Source organism: Monodelphis domestica, chromosome 3, assembly GCF_027887165.1.
Source record: "Monodelphis domestica isolate mMonDom1 chromosome 3, mMonDom1.pri, whole genome shotgun sequence".
NCBI lineage: Eukaryota > Metazoa > Chordata > Mammalia > Didelphimorphia > Didelphidae > Monodelphis > Monodelphis domestica.
In genome coordinates, this window is record NC_077229.1 from 99,163,799 (window position 1) to 99,176,876 (window position 13,078).

At 44.6% G+C, this 13,078-nt stretch overlaps 1 protein-coding gene across 1 annotated transcript in view; it reads right to left on the reverse strand.

The window, feature by feature from the left end:
- LOC103103194 (zinc finger protein 16-like) overlaps nucleotides 1-12,842 on the reverse strand; it is a 55,227-nt gene extending 42,385 nt beyond the window's left edge. The window contains exon 1 of the mRNA XM_056822803.1: nucleotides 12,554-12,842. The gene's annotated coding sequence lies outside the window, so the exon portion shown is untranslated. The remainder of the gene's footprint in view (nucleotides 1-12,553) is intronic.
- Between the last annotated feature and the right edge of the window lie 236 nt (nucleotides 12,843-13,078).

A 13,078-nucleotide genomic window follows, 5' to 3' on the forward strand; every position in this document is an offset into this window, starting at 1 on the left:
CAGAAGAGTGGTAAGGGCTAGGCAATGAGGGTCAAGTGACTTGCCCAGGGTCACACAGCTGGGAAGTGTCTGAGGCCAGATTTGAACCTAGGACCTCCCATCTCTAGGTCTGGCTCTCCATCCATTGAGCCACCCAGCTGCCCCCTAGTTACCCACATTCTTGAAATGGGGAAAGCCAATCCTGCTGCACATCCCATCATGAACCTTACTATATCACTGCAAAAAGGCTGCTGATTACTGTTTAACAACAATAAGGGTACAAATCCCTATAGGGCTTTACAGGTTTCAATGAGAATAGATAACTGCAATCTAATTGTAGCCTCATAATCACAAGGGAGGCAAGTCTGGGTTCCTATTTCACAGATGAGGACATTAAAATTCTAAGAAGCAAAGTGACAAGTGCCTGGGCTAATCAATATTGAGATCTGGACTACAATCTGGGTCTGCTGGTCCCTGGGCTCCACACCTGGGACCAGGGGTCCTTTCCAAGCTCATCTTCTATTACTCCCCTCCAAGTACATTATGCCCCAGGTAAACTAGATGATTGAATGGACCTGTCCTGTGTCCATTTTCATGCCTTTGTTTCCCGTGTTAGAATACTCCCTCCTTTTAAGCATCTGATGAATTTCTACCCATGCTTTGAAAACTAATTTAGATGTTCCCTAAATCTACTTCTCATTCTTCAAATGTTTCTGTGTACAGTAGGACAATTACCACCTTATTCCGGAAAGCTACTCTTCTCAATGCAACCCAATATCCTATTAACTTTTTATTTAGATCATGTCTATTCACTTTGGATATCCCCTCCAGGCTCTGTCTGGGGCTCTCTTCTCTTCTTCCTCTATACTGTTTCACTTGGTGATCTCATCAGCTACCATGGATTCAATTATCTTTATGCTGATGATTCTCAGATCTCTTTATTCAGCCTTAACCTCTCTCCTCACCTCCAGTCTCACATCTCCAACTGCCTACTAGGTATCTTCAACTGAATGTTTGGTAGATATATTCAATTCAATGGGTCCAAAATTGGACTCATCCCCACCCCCACCCACCCCCTCCAGCTTGCCTCTCTTCCTGACTTTTTTATTACTGGCAAGAACACTACCAGCCTCAGAACTTCGATGTCCTCCTTGATTCTTTACTCACTCACTCACTCATCCCCCATATTCAATGTATTGCCAAGTCCCATCCATTCTACCTTTCTAACATCTCTTGTATATGTCCCCTTCTCTCCTCTGATACCACCTCTCTCCTGATGCAGGCCCTTATCACCTGCAGCCTGAATTATTACAATAGGCAAATTTCCCTGACTCCAGACCATCCTACACACATCTATCAATGTTATTTTCTGAAAGTGGAGGGTCAGACCAACATTCAACTGAACTCTATTCAACAAACCCTAGTGATTATCCACCATCTCCAGGGGCAAATACAAACACCCAAAAGTCCCTTCCTATTCTGCCAGTCTTCTCACACCTTATTCCCCCTTCTACTCCAGTTCTCTATACTGCTAGTGCTTTCCCTCTGATCATTATCTCTAATTTATCTTTCATATAGTTTTACACAACTGTTTGCACATTGTCTCTCCCCCCATTAGACAGACCTCCTTGGGAGCAGGGGACTATCTTTGGCCTTTCTTTGTATCTGTAGAGCTTAGCACAGTACCCAGCACATAAAAGGTTTATTAATAAATGCTTGTTGACTTGATGTGGTTTCGCTGCCAGAAATTCCCAAGATCCTTTGTGACATGCCACATGTCATGGTGCTTTCCCTGGTAGAACCTAACAAGAACCTGGCCTTTCCATCTGCCATGAAGTGAACAGGAACATGAGTCCTACTTTAAGGATTTGTAAATTCAAATTAGAACATGAGTTTGTATCTCTAGCACTTAGCATAGTGTATGTGGCACATAGTAAGTGCTTAATAAAGGTCCTTCCATTTCACTGAGATCATAGCTGTCTATAACTCCTAGACTTTTTTCAGATTCACACAACTAAGGAGAGTCTAAGGAGGGACAGGACCTTTGCTCAGAGTAGTTGAGACAATATAATAACTGACAACTGGGAGAAAGCAGAGCTAGAGCTGTTTGAGGCTTATTTTGCTTCTGTTTTCTCAGCCATGATGAATGAATGACCTTTGCACTACCAAAATGACTCAGAGATTTGGTGCCAGAGTTCCTACTTTTTCTTAATGAATTCAAGTTATTTATACATCCTCAGGTCCTGAAAGAACTGGTAGATGTGAATGGCGCACATGAATATAAAGTATACATAGGGGTAAATATGAAGTAATCACCAGAGAGAAGAATCACCAGAGAGGGGGAATCAGGAAAGGATTCCTTAGAAGACTGCAGTTTAGCTAGGACTTGAAGGAAGTCAGAGAGGAAGCAGGTGAAGATAAAGAGAAAGAGCATTTCAGGTAGGGAGGACAGACAGAGAAAGTGAACAGAGACAGGAGATGGAGTGACTTGTTTGAGGACTAGCAGGGAAGCCAGTGTCACTGAATCAAATTATAGAGTATAAGTTGTTCTGTAAAAGATCTGGGGGTTTTAGTAGGTCAAAAGTTCAATGAGTTAGTAGTATGATATGGCAGCCAAAAAAGCAAATGAAATCTTGATATGCATTGAGAGGCAGAGCTCCTCAGATTAGCAAAGTGATAGTCCCATTATACTCTGGCCTCATCAGACCTTATCTGAAGGGAGTTCTAGGTTAATTTCTGGGTGCCATGATTTAAGAATGCTATTGATAGGGGGCAGCTGGGTAGCTCAGTGAATTGAGAGCCAGGCCTAGAGATGGGAGGTCCTGGGTTCAAATGTGACCTCAGACACTTCCCAGCTGTGTGACCCTGGGCAAGTCACTTGACCCCCATTGCCTAGTCCTTACCACTTTTCTGCCTTGGAGCCAATACACAGTATTGATTCTAAGATGGAAGGGAAGGGTTTAGGGAAAAAAAAAAAAGAATGTTATTGATAAGTTGGAAAATGTCCAGGGAAGGGCAACTAGGATAAAAAAAAAAAGACTGAAAAATGAATGAGAAGAGAGGAAGTGTAGACAATGGATTCAGATAATGTTTTCAAGTCTGGCTGTGAAAAGGGAATGATGGAGGGGAATGGATAGGTAAAATGTGAGTTTTTAAAGAAGAGCAGGGTATGTTTTTGTAGGCAACAAGGAAAGAACCAAGAGATAAGAGATTAAAGGTTAGAGAACAGGACCTGGAAGAGAGGGGATGATGGTGGGAATAATCTGTTGTAGAAGACAGGAAAGGATCAAGAATAGAAGTAGAGGGGTTTGCATTGGTGAGAAGGGTTACCTCTTCATCAAGACTAAAGGAAGAAAGAGTGAGGAAAAATGTTAAGGGGTTTTGAGATATATTAAGGGGGAAAGAGGAACAAATGCTCTCTTTTTTCCTCCATAAGGAGTAAGAAGAAATTCTTACCTCACAGGAGATGAGGACTTCATAAACTGAGAGAGGATATAACATGGCTTGGAAGTTTTTGTTGGGGAGCAAGAAATAATAAATTAGGGTATAGTAAAAGAATTTTCTTCATGTAAGAACCTAGTTAAGATAACATAAAGCAGAGCAGTATGAAATCATTCTGGAAAAGAAGAAGAGAATCAGCTTGAGGAGGGCTTTATATAGCAAAGTTTTTTTATCCTATAGATGATATGGAGCTACTGGTAATGATGTGATCATATTTGTGTTTTAAGAGTACCATCTGTAAGGCAAGTCAAAAACTTATGAGATGCTCTTTCAGTTGACATCTCCATCAAATGTCCTGATAACCAAAGTCCTCATGTCCCCCCACTTCTATATCACACATCTAGGCTGGTCTGTGATATTTCCTGAACTTCCTCTTTTTGTCCAGGTAGACTATAATCAGAAAACAATATGACTCCTGCTTCTTTTTCAATGGATCTTTATATAAATGATCTCCTCTATGCTGTCCTAGAATGTTTCCTGATTATCTCATTTTTGTATGTTCCCCAATACCAAGGACAAAGTAAGCACTTAATAAAAGCTTACTGGTTAAATTTGTTTGAATGAGTTTTTTAATATGCAAAACTGCTCCACCTTCCCTTTTACTTGAATGAAATACATTCTTTTAAGTCATATTCTAGCTATGGGTCTCAGTCAGTCAAGTCTTAATAACACCCAATTTTTTTTCCTTGTACTAAGATTTATAGCTCATCATGCTCATACTGTTCCATTTATTGACTTACCTCAGGAACCTGTGGCCCATGTCTTCTTTTTTAGGAGCTAACTCAATACAGCTGAATCTAATAAAGCTCAATAGTCTGCTCTATGTATGACTATAGAACTAAATTTACAAAAGAGTATTTATTACTACCACATCTGGTGTTTATGTTCTGATCTTCAACCTTTTCCCTCCTCCTCCCCTACCTCATACTGCATTCATTCATTCATTGATTCACACAATAAACATTTATTAAGTGCCTGTGTAGAAAAAAACTATGCTAGGCATTGAGGCAAAAGGTTTAGACAAGATATGGCCTGGTCCTCTTATGGGTTTGCAATCTACTCTGGAGATAAGATACAAACACAGGTAACTATAATACATAATATTACATGGTAAATACTATGTGAAGTTTGAAGGGGAAGATCATTACCAACTAGGGAAAATCAAAGGTTTCCTAGAGACATGACATTTTAACCAGGCTTTAAAGGATGAACAGGAATTCACTTTACCACACAAATATGCTTTTCCTAATGCATTTATTTACATAGAGAAAGAAGCCCTACAGAAATAATAAGGTCCAGTTAATCAAAAAGGTTTATAAAAGAATTCTATTCAGTTCAGCCAAGTCAACCCCCGCCCCCCCAGTTGATAAAATTATCCTAGTTACTTAACATTTCCCTATAATTTTCCCTAGAGGATCACAGTGGTCCAAAAGATATTGTATCTTTCAGAACGCTTTCTCCCCTTCTCCCTCCTAGTATAGGTTTGAGATAGCCAAGTATCTGGATAAAATTAATGAAGTGCAATTGAACCCAGGGTTAACTCTAGGCCCATGGTGGCAAACCTTCAGCAAATGTGCTGAAGGGAACTGCTCCTCTCCCCCTCTCCATGCATGCTTGAGGACATTTCGATCATCATGCACCCTTCTGCCCACCAGCCCCATGGGAGCACTTCCTCCCTCCCCTGTTTGCAGTAAGATAGGGGGCTCACATGCAGCATGAGGATTATAGTTTGAGCACTCAGTCTCTAAAAGGTTCACCATCACTATTTTAGGCCAATAAGAAAGCCTCCTGGTCAATGGCAGGTTTTTAGCTGTCCAAGAATATCTTTTAATTTAGTGATTGTAGAAGAGTTATGGGCCTTACCAGATTTCTTCACAGGAATCAGAAGTGGATTCAATTCTCAACTACAAAATCTACAACCTCTGTGGCTGTGGCAAATCACTCCACCTTGATGTGCCTCAGTTTGCTCATTATTAAAAATGAAGATACTACTTCCACCATCACTTCACAGAACAGCTGTGGGGAAAGTACAGTGTAAATTTTAAAGAGGGAGAATAATAGCAATAGTAGTTACTGTTTGTATAGGATTTTTAAGGTTTGCAAAGTGCTTTACCAATATTATCTCATTTGATCTTCATAACAAGCTTAGAAGGCAGGTATTATTATCCTGATTTTACACTTGAGGAAATTGAGGCAGATGGAGGTTAAGTGACTTGCCAGGGTCACACTGTTAATAAGTGACTGAGGCAAGAGTTAAACTTACCATCTTCTAACAGCAAGATCAGTACTCTATTCATTGTCACCTATCTGTCCTTAAGAGTTTGCAATGACACCCTTTTCTTTGTGGTAGGGGGAAAGGGAGATAGATGAAAAAAGAATGAATTCTGGAGATGGAATCTCAAGAAAAATAGCTCACCTGGGGCCCAACTGGCAGGAGCTCTGCTGCCATCACTTGATCTCCTGAGTTCCCCTGAGGGGGTCAGGGAGGAACCTGGTGAGTACCCAGAGCTGGGGAAAGAGAAAGGCATACGTGGAAGACCAATCCCAGTTTGTAGTTGTCCCTCTGCCCTAGGATTCCCTTTTATCCCTTCTTTAAAAACAAACCAAAAAACCTAATACCACAACCCCTACCTTCAGTCTTAGAATCAATAGTAAGTATTGGTTCCAAGGTAGAAGAGTGAAAAGGGCTAGACCAGCGGTTCTCAACCTCTCAATTTGTAGCAATGAGAATACATAATGCATATCAAGTATCTATATTCTGAATTATAACTGTAGCAAAATTACCGTTTTGAAGTAGCCACCAAAATAATTATTTGGTTTGGGGTCACTGAAACATGAGGAACTGTATTGCGGGGTCAGCATTAGAAAGGTTGAGAACCATTGGGGTAGACAATGGTGGTTAAGTGACTTACCCAAGGTCACACAACTATGAAGGATCTGATCCAGACTTGAACCCAAGACCTTCCATCCCTAAGCCTGGCTCTATCCACTGAGCCCCATAGCTGCCCCTGCTTTATACCCTCTTGACTATTCATACACAACTCTGCTGTCTCTTTTTAAGGCATGGCTGCTCCCTTGGCTCACCTGGCCCACAGTTGATAGCACTGCCCTCCCCCCATGAACTCTTTGCATGTACTTTGAGATACATATTTATTGTTTGATTACAATAAAGCTCAGGCCCACTCCTTCAAAAAGCTATCTCCCACAGATATGTTAAAAATTATATTATTTGTTAGATGCAATCAGAGGTAACTTTTTCAAAGATCTTCAGATTAGTATTATCTCAACTGAGGCAACAAGTTAATAAATTTACACTCCATAACTAATTAGTGAATATATTGCATCACTGGGAAAAAAACCAAACAACCTTGGTAAGGTTGTTTCTTTTTTGCACATGACACTGTACTAATTATGTAAACCCTAGTCAGTGATTAGGCCTCCTCAATGAGATCTATAGCAGCTAAGATTAGCTGAACAATATAGGGAAAACTCAATGTATAAAAATCTATATCTATAGAAGAACATTTTTATAGATTATATAGATACAGAAATATATCTTTAGGATGAGTATTTCAGATGGAACAGCTGGGTTGCATTTGGGAGACTGTGTAGCATTTAATAATCTCAAGATGCTTTGGGGATAATTTTTTTTTCTAAACCCTTCCCTTCCATCTTAGAATCAATACTGTGTATTGGTTCTAAGGCAAAAGAGTGATAAGGGCTAGGCAATGGAGATTAAGTGACTTGCCCAGGGTCACATAACTAGGAAGTGTCTGATGCCAGATTTGAACCCAGGACATCCCCTCAATCCACTGAGTCACCCAGCTATCCTCCCCCTTAAAAAAAAAATTCTTTTGAAGGAAGGCATAGTGATTTAGAGTCAAGAAGATCTGGGTGCAAGTTTTGCCTCTACTAAATTCTGTATGACCCTGGACATGTCAATTAACCTGTCTCAGTGCCCCCAAGCAATTCTCTAAGCCTATCCACAGAAACGCAGGTATTAATTTATATGAATGGAAGGACTTTTCTCTCAGGGAGTTAATGAAATCACAGACCCAGCCTAAAATCTTTCAATATCATGAGGCTGCACATCATGGAATAACAAGTCTCTGAGAATCAAAATTGTGGGTTATCCAAAGGACAGTGGTGAATATAACATAGTGGAGCCTATTGTCAAAGATGATATACTTGTGAAAAGTGGCCAAAAAAAAAAAGAGTATTGTCCATAACATGTATAATCAAAAAAGGAGGGGGGCCAACTATAAAGAAGAGCCTGAGGGCTGTATTTAAACCCATAGAGCAGTGACAGTGAACATATGGCACAGGTGCCAAAGATGGCATGCAGAGCACTCTATGGGTATGTGACCCCTTTTGACCCCCTTTGTTCCTAGAAAGACAGAGGGACTAGGGCAGAGCTGCTCTCCACCACACCTGATGATTTTTTCCTATCCCCACACCCCTCTGCCCAGCAGTCCAGTGGGAGTGCATTGGGGCTAAGGTAGGTGGCTCACAGGTGGAAGAACAGGAGGAGAGCAGAGTGCCATTCCCCTCCTCCTCTGTACACTTGCTGAGGGCATTCCTTACTTCTCCACCCAGCAGCCCAATGGGAGTGCCTCCTCCCTCCCCTGTGTGTGGGGGTGGAATGGGGGTGGAGCACAGTACTCCATCTCTAAAAGGACCACTATCACTGTCATAGTGTTTAAAAACCTCAAGAAGACCTTTAGCATGCTTGACCAGTTCTAGGGAGGACTTGTCATGCCATAGGCAGAATAGGCTGAGATTTGAATCAATAATAGGTACACCTACACACCATGGATCCACTGAAGTATGCAGAACACACAAAATCCACCCCATACTCTTGTTTCCATTCTTCCAATCTGGACTCCCTGAAAGAAGGGCCCTCATGTTGATCTTTGTCTGGGCTCTCCCATAAGCCCTAGTACATGCTGGACACAGAAATCTCAGTAAACATCTGCAGAAGGGGGTTTTTAGCTCCAACTTTGGTCCTAAGCATTAAGGGCATTTCACTGAGTTGGGAGGGATCTTTAAGGTTATCTCATCCAGCTCAGACCCAAATGAATCTTTGGTATCTATTCAGCTTTAAGTTGTAAATCAAGGATTAAAACTATCCCAGAAAAGTGAACTTTCTGTAAATTTGTTCAGCAAGATAGGCAAAAATGGATCCTCAATATTTTCAGAACAACTTTATGGGGGGAAAAAGTTGGTGTATTTTCTAAAGAGAACTCAATTATTCCTTGGAACATGAATAGTTGTGCAAAAAATCTGTATTGAAGGGGGTAGCTGGGTGGCTCAGTGGATTGAGAGCCAGATCCAGAGATGGGAGGTCCTAGGTTCAAATCAGACCTCAAATACTTCCTAGTTGTGTGACCCCGGGCAATTCACTTGACCCCCACTGCCTAACCTTTAGCACTCTTCTGCCTTAGAACCAATATGCAGTACTGATTTTAAGATGGAAGGTAAGGGTCATTAAAAAAAAATCTATATTGAAGTTGAGTGGGAAAATCACTAGATTTCTGATACAGATTACCTGAAATTCCTCACAGAAAAGAAATAACATCAATGGGAATCTGACATGAGAACCTATCATACATACAAAATATAAATGCATAGACACGGATAATACACAGAACAGAAGCATGACTTTAATTCATCATCAATTTAAGTTTGCCTTCCAAGTCCCCTTTCAGATTAACCAGCTGATTCTAAGCTGAAAAAGGCCTCTATTTGACTCTGCAGTGCCTTGCATAATCAGATTACTTCTGGAATGATTCAAAAAGCAGCACCTCCAAGTTCTGAGGGATAAGAAATGGTTTTAAAAAATGACATGGAGCCCAAGGGAAAATTTAATTGTAATTTTATCTCTTCAGTCTAAATTTGATGGATTTAAACTCTCATAGGAATCCTTCCAGAGACAACAGAAAGAAGTAGAAAGAGCTCTTCACCAAGAATTTCAGAAAACCTGGGTTCTAATCTTGACTCTACCACCAATTCTCTGTGAGACTTTGGGCACAATCCTTTCTCTGGGCCTTAGTTTCCTTATCTGTTAAATGGGACCAAGCATTCTTTCCTTTAGGGACCTGTTGTAAAGCCCAATAGAAAATGGCTGGAAAAGCACAAAGTACAGTTTGCACACATGAGATGTTATCATTAATGGAAAAACCTGTATTTTTAGTTCTGGCTAATTAGTTGTTTCACCATCATACCAAGATGAATCTTGGATGGCTCTCACCTATGCACAATAGTATTTCTCACATACAAAGGCACCTTAAAGTTCAAGGCTGGGAGACAGGAACTTAAATCACAGAGTTCTGCCAAGAGAGCAGAAATGCAGTTCAAGTCCCTTCTTCTGGAAGAGCATCTAGTACAGGACTCTCCCTCCCTGCACACACAGCAAGCAAAATGTTAAGAGTTGGAACTGGAAGATCATTTGGTATATAATCCCTTTGTTTTACATATGAGGAAACTGATTCAGCTAAGCAAACATCTAGCAATATCCCTGTGCCTCTAAAAGCATTTGCTAAACCCTAGCACAGCCAATACATCTCACACACTCAACATGAGGCAGACCTACACACCACGGCTAAAAAGACCTGACCCCAAAAACAAAAGCTTAAAGGGCCTCTAGGTACTCTTAAGTGAGTCCTAATAGCTAAGACACTCAGGAAAGTTGTTTAACCCATATGCAACTGTATATGGAGGCTGTGAAGCTGTGTCTGGACAGGTTTGAATGTGCCTGGGGCAGTGATTCTGTCTCTGAGTAAGTTTGTAAGTGTGGGAATATATGTGCCTATATGAGATGCACAAATATGTTTGTGTCTGTGTGAATGAATATTCGCTGGTCTGCCCAAAAATGTGTATCTCCATGTGTAAAGCTTTTACTCATCCATGCATCAATGGGCCTATGTTGTCCTGGAACCACTTTTAGCAGTCCCCAAAACAACCTACCCCACCCCACCCCACCTTTCTAAGGATTCTAATTTGTAGAAACATGGGGAGGAGAGATGAAAGAAAGGAAGGTATGAAATTTCAAGGAGGGAAACAGAAGCAGCACAAAAGAGGAGGGTTGGGTAACCAAAGAGAAGAAGAGGGGGTTAGGAGAGAGAGGGAGTTGGAAAGAAGGGAAAGCTATGGAAGCAGGGCAAAGAAGGGGACTGGAGGATCCCATTCAGAGAAGAAGACTGGAAGGGATGGAGGGGACTGGGGGTGGGGGGGCATACAAGGAACAGATGGGGCCTGGAAAGGAGACCTGAGCTGGTGGAGATAAAGGGAGGAACCTAGTGCTGGGGAAGGAACTGACAGAGTTCAGAGGAGGATTCCTAGCCTACAAAGAAAAGGAGAGAATGTGCCTAGGTGGAAGTGGACCTGGGAAGGTTTGGGGGATTTAGGGAAAGAGAATGCTTGCTGCAGTGAGGGGGAGGAAGGGGAATTAGAGTTGGGATAGTGGGAGAGAAGGAAAAGGAAAGGAGGCAGGAGAATAGGAAGCCCCATGTACTGGAGAGAAGGGGAGCGAATACCTGGAGGGGAAAAGGGTGGGGTTGGGGGGAGGTCCATGCAGGGAAGAGGGCTGAAAGAGTGAAAGGGGAGGGATTAGATTATTTAGGGGAGAAAGAAGGGAATTAGAAAGGGAGTAGACTGTCGAGGGTCTGGTAAAGGAATGGGGCTGAGAGGAGATGCCTGGCAGAGGCAGAGAAGGGGGTAGGTAAATCCATGAAGGGGTGGGACAGAGAAAGGGAAGGGGACCCTGTGCAGGGGAAGGGGCTGCAGAAGTGAGAGGAGAGGGTTTGTGCTGAGAAGGGGATTAGTTGGTGAAGAAGGAGAGAAAAGGAGATGGAAGAACCAGTAGAAGGGGGCAGAGGAGAGAGGATGAACAGCTGAGACAAGAAGAGAGATGAGGGCAAGGGAGGGAGGTGTGTCAAGAGGGAGAAAAGGAAGATAAGAGGGGAGGGTATCTACTAAGGGGTGGGGCAAAGAAAGGGCCTGGAAAGGAGGAAAGCCTGTGAAGGGGAGGGAACTTGTGGGCATCTGAGGAATGGGGGCGCCTGGAGTGGGAGAAAAAGGCGGGGTTAAGAGACTAGGGAGAAATGCTGCAGGGGACGGGGCTGCTGGGAGTAAGAGGAAGGGTAGTGAGGTGGGGACCCATTGTAGGGGAAGGGGGCCAATGGAGAGAAGAGGGGACATCATGGGCAGAGAAGGGGGCTGGGAATAATAAGGGGGTGTTGAGAGCAAAGGAGAAACAGCGGGGGTGGGGCAGAAGGGAGGACCCTTGGCAAGAGGGGGCTAACGTGGGCGAAAAGGGGGGAGGCCCTCCCAGGCAAAGGAACTGAGGAGAGCGTGGGGGGATTGGGGGGTTGTGGGCTGGGAGGGGCGAGAAAGAAGATCCCTAGCATGAGAGGGAGCTGACAGATGAGAGAAGTCCTCGGGCTAGGAAAAGGGGGACCCCGGGCAGGAGAGAGGATCCAGAGCAGGGGAGGAGACCGGTGAGAGCAATGAGTAAGGAGGGGCCGTGGACAGAGTGGAGAGCAGAGAAGAGGGCCGATGGGGCCAGGGGAAGACCCCTGGCACGGGAGAAGGGAAGACTCTGGGCCGGGGAGGGGGCCAGCAAGGGTGAGGAAGGACCCCAAAGGAATCGGTAGAAGGCGAGAAGTGGAGGATCTCAAGCAGAGAATGGGGTGCGAGAAGAGCAGCGGGGGGCGAGTGGTGGGGGGATCGTGGGTAGGGAGAAGGTAAAAAAGGGGAGACTGCGAGCAGAGGAGGGGGCGGGAAGGGGATCGCGGGTAGGATAGAGCCGGGGGGGAGAGGGGAGAGGGCCAGCCAGGGACGACCTCAGGTAGGGGAGGGGGCGGGGACACAGGCAGGGGAGGACGTCGATGAGGGTAAAGTAGGAGACTCGGCGAAACGGAATATGCCGCTGGTCCAGGGCAGCGGAGGTGCCCGACGGGGGCGGCAGAGAAAAGGGGACTGGAGGGGACCGGGCGCAGGCAGAGGACGGGATCCCGGGCCCTCCCCCACTCTCCCCCTTACCCCTCCACGTCTGGGGCCGGCCAGGACTCACCCTCCGCTCCGGGGCCGCGCCGGGGACCGGGGCGGTGGACACAGACCAGCCCCACTGGACCCCGAACCGCCCCCACGGAGAGAGCCAGATCGCCCGGACCGGAAGTGTCGCCCCAGATTCCCGCCCCCCTAGGGGGAGCTGCCCAATCCTAGATAGGAATGCGCCTGGGGCCGCAATAGGCTGGAGGGAGGACTCGTCTCGGTGGTCGGTCTGCCTGTCCTCGGCCGAGCCTGCGCAGAGTGCGATGGGCGGCCCTTTGCCGCGACACGTGGCTAGATGGGGGTGTGAGTACAGTTAGGTGCTTTTAACGCCTTCTCTGCAGGGGGTCGTAGCGACATCTAATGCGATAAGCTGGACCTGAACCTGCCATCGTAGTTGGAGCAGAACCTGGGCACTAGACTCGCCGCGGGCTTGAGGCCAGGGGTGTGGCGAATGCGAGGGAGGCCGCCCCCACCACCACCGAAGGCCACAGCAATACTTGTTCAATCGTGCAGGGGTCATTTATTAAGTGCAGGGTGTGTGCTG